The sequence below is a fragment of the Pan troglodytes genome, chromosome 1 (genome assembly GCF_028858775.2).
Source record: "Pan troglodytes isolate AG18354 chromosome 1, NHGRI_mPanTro3-v2.0_pri, whole genome shotgun sequence".
Lineage (NCBI taxonomy): Eukaryota > Metazoa > Chordata > Mammalia > Primates > Hominidae > Pan > Pan troglodytes.
This window is the reverse complement of record NC_072398.2, coordinates 89,842,271-89,849,405: the sequence shown is the minus strand read 5'-3', so window position 1 is coordinate 89,849,405 and position 7,135 is coordinate 89,842,271. Positions and strand designations below refer to the sequence as shown.

Sequence of the window (7,135 nt, the reverse complement as noted above, 5' to 3'; positions counted from 1 at the left end):
TTTCATGGACCATTGATGATCATTTTTTAAAATGACCCAGGTGTACTTAAGAAGAATGCTTTATATCAAAATTTTAAATAATAATGCTCAAATCTTGTGTATCTTTATTTTCAGTCCAAGGACTTAATCTGCCATGTCCCTAAAAAAGAAAGTTGATTCACTGAGTTTTGAACTGAGTCTCTGCTGTGTTGCATTTTTGCTCTCTGTAGTGTACTCCAGAGCACAGTTATTTTTTGCTAAAAGATGGTGTGGACTTTCTCTTATTCTTTCAGACCTGAGATTTTCAATGAAGAGAGCCAATCACACAGAGTTAAGAGAGTTTGTTTTCCAAGGTTTCTCCAATTTTCCAGAACATCAGCTCACATTTTTTTGTGGTCTTTCTTGCCCTCTACATTCCTAACTCTGGCTGGCAATTTCATCATTCTGGCCATAATCTATGTTGACCATCACCTCCATACTCCTGTGTACTTCTTTTTAAGTGTGCTATCCACTTCAGAGACTTTCTATTCCCTGGTCATTATCCCACGCATGCTTTCCAGCCTTGTAAGCCCGAGCCAATCCATTTCCCTGGAGGGCTGTGGGACTCAGATCTTTTTTTTTCTTGGCTTTGCCATCACCAACTGCCTCCTGCTAGCAGTAATGGAATATGATCACTACGTGGTGGCCGTCTGCAACCCACTTCGATACCCAGTCATCATGAATTGGAGGGTGTGTGCTATACTGGCATCATCAGTCTGTGCCACAGGGTTCTCACTCTCACTGGTTCAGAGTGTGGCCATTTTCAGGTTGCTCTTTTGCACCCCACTGATTGAGCATTTCTTCTGTGATATTCAGCCTGTGTTGGACCTGGCCTGGGCTACCCCAATGATCAATGATATTCTGACCTTAATTATGAGCCTCCTTGCCATCACAGCCCCAGCCACCTTCCTCTTCATCTCTTATGTCCTTATTATTTCCACCATTCTCAAGATTACCTCAGCTGAAGGCGGGAAGAAGACCTTTGCCACCTATGCATCCCACCTCACTGTGGTCATTATCCACTATGGCTGTGCCTCCATTGCCTACTTCAAGCCCAATTTGAAGAATACCAAAGATCAGGATCAGTTAATCTCAGTGACCTACACTGTCATAACACCTTTACTAAACCCTGTTGTGTATGGTCTGAGAAATAAAGAAGTCCAGGATGCTCTGCAGAGAGTGCTGGGTAGGAAATTCTTCTCCTAAGATGATAATCTTTTCTTAAATAGTTGTGGGTGCCTTCCAGATGGAAGCCTATTGGTAAAGTCATAGAGCCAGAATTTTATGGGATCAGTGAAGCCTCATACATCACAGTCAGAGCCAAGGCAAAAGAGAAACTAGGAGCTAGCCTCTAATAATTGAGGATCATTTTCTGAACCTCTTTCAAAACAGAATAAAAACACAGGTCACTTGAAACACCTGTAGACAGACACCCATTGGCCCTACTCAAGGAGATCATGACAAGGCCAATGTATGAGCTAGTGTTCATTTCAAGCTTAAATTTAAAGATACCAGTCCATCTTGCTGAAGTGCAAACCATATGAAATTACTCAACTGAATCTTTTGTCATAAATTGGATGCTTGAACAAGTGGCTATTACTGAAAAGGATATGTGCAAAAATCTAATTGCCTTGTGTTTTAATAAGATAAGCAAAGCAAGAACATCTTTTAAGACATGGGTTTGGAATGAGCTAAAAATTTTTTAGAAAGAACATTTTCAGGCAATCCCCTGCACATTTCCTGCCACCCACATGTGGGACTTCAAATGAAGGGGAACTAGGTGGTGAAAGTGGGGAGTAGTAAGGACATTGAGTGGAGAAGACTCCCAATCAGCATATGACAGCTTCTTCTGGCTGAAGATAAGCCACATGGAGGAGAAGGCCTTGTGGGGCTGACAGAAATGCCTTCCTCATGAACAGGATCAGAAGAGGAGACGGCTCAGGAAGCAGAATGCTACAAAATGTTATGAAATTGGTTAGGAAGAAAGACACTTCAGAAGCAGATGCAGATGGGAGTGATAGATGAGAAGGGAAGGACAAGGCGAGGGTCAAAACGACCAAAAATCATTTTTAAAATCATTTCAGATTGGGTCCTCTCTTTCCCTTTGTAGGCCAAGCCACAAATGCAAAGAAAGACAATTAAATGGAAACGTGAAAGAGTCAACATAACACCTTTCTGAAAAAGTAGGTAATTTCATTACTCCCGAAAAACTGAACAAAGTCAACAGTAAGGGCTTTTGACATGAAAACTTCCATAAAGTTAAAGCAACTGAGTTAAAAGTAGATTAAAAAAAGACTATGTACTGTTCCTCACTTCAAAAAAATGTTAAAAAAATTAGGGTGAATTTTAGACTCAATTTGTGGGACAAAATATGTGATGATTAAAACTATAATGATTAACAGTTATAATTACTGACAAAATTAATGTCACAATACAAAGATATTTATAAAAAGACATACAAGAAATACATGAGTACACAGGATTCTCATTGTAAAATATTTTTAAAATGCAGAAATGTCAAATAAAATGTGTAAACCAATTGTGAATTATATAGGCTATCTATGCAAGTGCATACAAAGGTTACTTTTAGAAAGTTCTGCAATTCATTCTACTTTGTAATTCTCAGCTCCAAATCTGCTTGATGAAAAAAAAAGTAATCTAAACCTTTTCATGTAAACTCAAGCAATTAATGATTAATAAGTCATGTTATGAGTAAAAACAATAAAATTAAAAGTTCTGCTTCTCCCCTTTCTTCCACTTCCCCATTATCCTTGGGGTGAATCAAGTTCAGGTCAAGATTTCCAGCTTTCTGGAAGAAGAAGAACTTTATTCAGGTTCATTTCTACCTCCTCAGATTGGATTCTCTGGAAATACATGAGCCCCAATGGCTCATGTATCTGTGGCCATTAATTGAGATGAGTCCAGTCTTGCCATGGTCCTTATCAATATAGTCCCTGCACTTCATATCTTCCTTATGACCATTTTGACGCTACTCTAGGTTCTTTGTACTTCTCTCTGCCACTTCTTGAGGGCACCTGGACAGTTAACTCCACCCTTGACCCTGTAGAGGAGTGGATGAAACTCAGTGAGGTATCATTGAGCCATCACCTGCTGCCTTACTCACCCATTTCTACTCCATCAGTATTCAAGCCTTTTCTAAGAGGCTTCTCTGAAAAGTGAGGGGCATACCTTCTCTGCTTCAATCAGATTCTTTCCTTCCTTCCTTACATCAGGGTTTACTTGGGGTAGGACCAAGAGTGGGCTTTCCACAATATCTAACTCTGGTGCCATCTTCTCCAAAGGCTGGATGGCTTTGTTTTATTTTGGAAAAAAAAAAACACCTTAATTATTTCCAACTCCATAATGCACAGTTTACATTTCATATACAAAGTACTTTAGTACTTAGGCTTTTGATATTCAAAACCATTCTTTGTAAATTAAGAGGTTTTCTACTCTAGAAAAGTTTGCTAAACTTAAAAACTATTTCAGCTTTCAATACAAATGTTTCAGTTATGAGCTTTATAAACATATTTTTGAAATTCGGTTGACTTTTTCCTGCATTCTTTTGGGTTTATCCTTCACTGGGGCAAATAAATGTCCCCTGGAATAATAAGAATTTTAAAAAGAAGGGAAGCATTAGATTATTATCATATAACATTATTCCATAATATTTCTTCCAAGAGTATTTTTTTGTGGAGATTCATAAAACATTTGCTTCCCCAGAATATAAAATTTGATTTCAAAATATGACTCTCCAGTAATAGATAAGTCTTCAGCCATAAGGGATGGGGTTCTTATCTTCCTAGACTGGAAGATACTTATGTTTACCAGCAGTATCTACCTCCTACATAGTGGGTAAAGTTTTCACCACCTCCTAGGGGGACATTCCTCTTTTTGCACAGGGCCAGCTCCTCAGAGTGTCCAATACAACCATTGTGAAGTTATCAAGTCCTGGGCTTTTCTTTGATAAGAGACTTGTTACTGCTTCAAAATCATTACACATTATTAGTCTGTTCAGGTTTTCTATTTCTTCATAGTTCAATCTCGGTAGGTTGTATGTGTTCAGGAATTTATGCATTTCCCCTAGTTTCTCCAATTTGATGGTGTATAGTAGTTCACAATGCTCTTTATTGATCCTTTGCATTTCTGGGTATCAGTTGTGATATTTCTTTTTTCATTTCTGATGTTATTTATTTGGGTCTTCTCTCTTCTTTTCTTGGTTATTTTAGCTAAAGGTTTGTCAATTTTATCTTTTCCACAAACCAACTTTTTGTTTCGTTGCACTTTTGGATTATTTTCCTAGTCTAAATTTCATTTATTTCTGTTAAGATCTTTATTTTTTTTCCTTCTATTTTTTTTTTAATTTTTGCTTTTCTAGTTCCTTAAAGTGCATCATTAAATTGTTGACTTGGAGTCTTTCTGTTTTGGGGATGCAGGCATTTATTGCCATAAAATTCTCTCGTAGTAATGCTTTTGCTGTATCCCAAAAGATTGGGTATCTTGTGCTTCCATTTTCACTTATTTGAATAAATTTTTTAATTTCCTTCTTGGCCGGGCGCTGTGGCTCACGCCTGTAATCCCAGCACTTTGGAAGGCCGAGGCGGGCGGATCACGAGGTCGGGAGATCCAGACCATCCTGGCTAACACGGTGAAACCCCGTCTCTACTAAAAATACAAAAAATTAGCCGGATGTGGTGGTGGGCGCCTGTAGTCCCAGCTACTCGGGAGGCTGAGGCAGGAGAATGGCGTGAACCCGGGAGGCGGAGCTTGCAGTGAGCCGAGATAGCGCCACTGCACTTCAGCCTGGGCGACAGAGCGAGACTCCGTCTCAAAAAAAAAAAAAAAAAAAATTCCTTCTTAGTGTATTTGCTGACTCATTGGTAATTCAGGAACACGTTCTTTCATTTCCACGTATTTGTACAGTTTTAAAAGTTCCTGTTATTGATTTCTAATCTTACACTGTTGTGATCAGAAAATATATTTGATATGATTTTGATTTCTTCGAATTTTTCAAGACTTGCTTTATGCTCTAATATATGGTGTCTCCTGGATAATGTTACATGTGCTGATGAGAAAAAAATGTACATTCTGCAGCGGTTGGATAAAATATTCTGTAAATGTCTGTCAGACCCGCTTAGTCCAGAGTGTAGTTTAACTCTGATGTCCATTTGTTGATTTTCTGCCTGGATAATCTTTCAAGTGCTGAAAGTGGAGTGTTGGAGTCCCCTACTATTATCGTATTATAGTCTATCTTTTAGATTTATTAATAATTGCTTTATATATTTGGGTGCTCCAGTATTGGGTACTGTATATTTATTATTGTTATATCTTCTTGCTGAATTGACTTTCTTATTATTATATAGTGATCTTCTTTGTCTCTTTATACAGTTTTTGACTTAAAGTCTATTTTATCTGATACAAGTATAGCTACTCCTGCTCTTTCTTGATTTCCATTTGCATAGAGTATCTTTTTCCATCTCTTCCCTTTCAATAAATGTGTGTCTCTATAGGTGAACTGAGTCTTGTAGGCAGGATATAGTCAGGTCTTGCTTATTTATCCTTTCAGCCACTCTATGTCTTTAACTGGAGAATTTAATCCATTTACATTCAATATAATTATTGATAGGTAAAGCCTTGCTACTGCCATTTTGTTACTTCTTTACCAGTTGTGGTGTAACTCCTCTCTTCTTTTCTGTCTTTCTTTATATTGAAGTTATTTTCTCTGGTAGAGTATTTTAATTTATAGCTTTTTTAGTGTATCTATTATATGCTTTTGCCTTGTGATTAGCATGAAGCTTACACAAACATCCCATAGTTATAACACACAATTAAAAACTTTTATTTAAACTTAGATTTAATCACAAGAAAATAACAGTAACAAAGCAAAAACAAAATTTTAAAAATGTGTACAGACTACTTTCTCCCCCACACATTTTGAATTTCTGATGTCACAGTTTAAAATTTTTATATTGCCTATACCTTAAGTTGCTGTAGCTATTGTTCTTAATTTGTCTTATTTTCTCTTTCAGTCTTCTTAGTAAAGATAGAAGTGGGTCAAACACCACAATCACAATATTAATATTAACAATCGTGTTAGCATTCTTTCCTTTGGGTTTGAAGAACTTTCTTCAGCAGAGTGCTCATTTTTCTCAAACGAACATGGAAAATTCTTTAGAATAGATCATATGTTAAATCACAAAACAAATCTTAAATTTGAAAAAAATGGAAACATATCAAGTATTTTTTAATACCACAATGGAATGAAATTAGAAATCAATAACAGCAATAAAATGGAAAAATTTTATATTACATGGAAATTAAACAACACACTATAACTATTGGGTCAAAGAGAAAATCAAAAAGGAATCTAAAAAATATGTTGAAACAAATGAAAACAAAATTAAAACATGCCAACACTATAGGATGCAACAAAAGCAGTCCTAAAAGTTTATGATCATAAATGCCTACATTTAAAGAAAGACAGATCTCAGATGCAGAAACCTAACTATACACCTCAAGGTACAAGAAAAAAGAAGAACAAACTACATCCAAAGTTAACAGAAAAATAAAATAATAAAGATTAGAGCAGAAATAGAGAATCGAAAAACAATAGAAAAATTAACAAACCTAAAAGTTGTTTCTATAAAAAAGATAAATAAAATGGACAACACTTAGCTAGAATAAAAGAGAAAATAAGAGACAGAAGACTCATATAAATTTAGAAGTGAAGAAAGAGACATTACAACAGATGCCTAAGAAATAAAAAAGATCATAGAGATTTCTATGAACAATTAAAAGGCAACAAATTATATTTGTATAGCCTGGAAGAAATGGATAAATTTCTAGAATTATGCAGCCTACCAAAACTAATCAAGAAGAAATAGAAAACTTGAACAGATGATAATAATCAGTAGATTGACTCAGTATTAGAATCCTTCCAACAAAGAAAAGCCCAGGACCAGATGGCTTTATGAATGAATCCTAGCAAACAGTCAAAGAAAATTTAATATAAGTCCTTCTTAAACGCTTCTAAAAAATAGAAAACAGTTCTATACTCATTTGATAAGGCCAAAGCCAAAGACACCACAAGAAAAGAAAACTACGAGTCAAAATCTCC

General features: G+C 36.1%; 1 pseudogene; it reads left to right on the top strand.

The window, feature by feature from the left end:
- Nucleotides 1–286: 286 nt before the first annotated feature.
- Nucleotides 287–1,224, top strand: LOC104003443 (olfactory receptor 10J1-like; annotated as a pseudogene).
- Nucleotides 1,225–7,135: the final 5,911 nt, after the last annotated feature.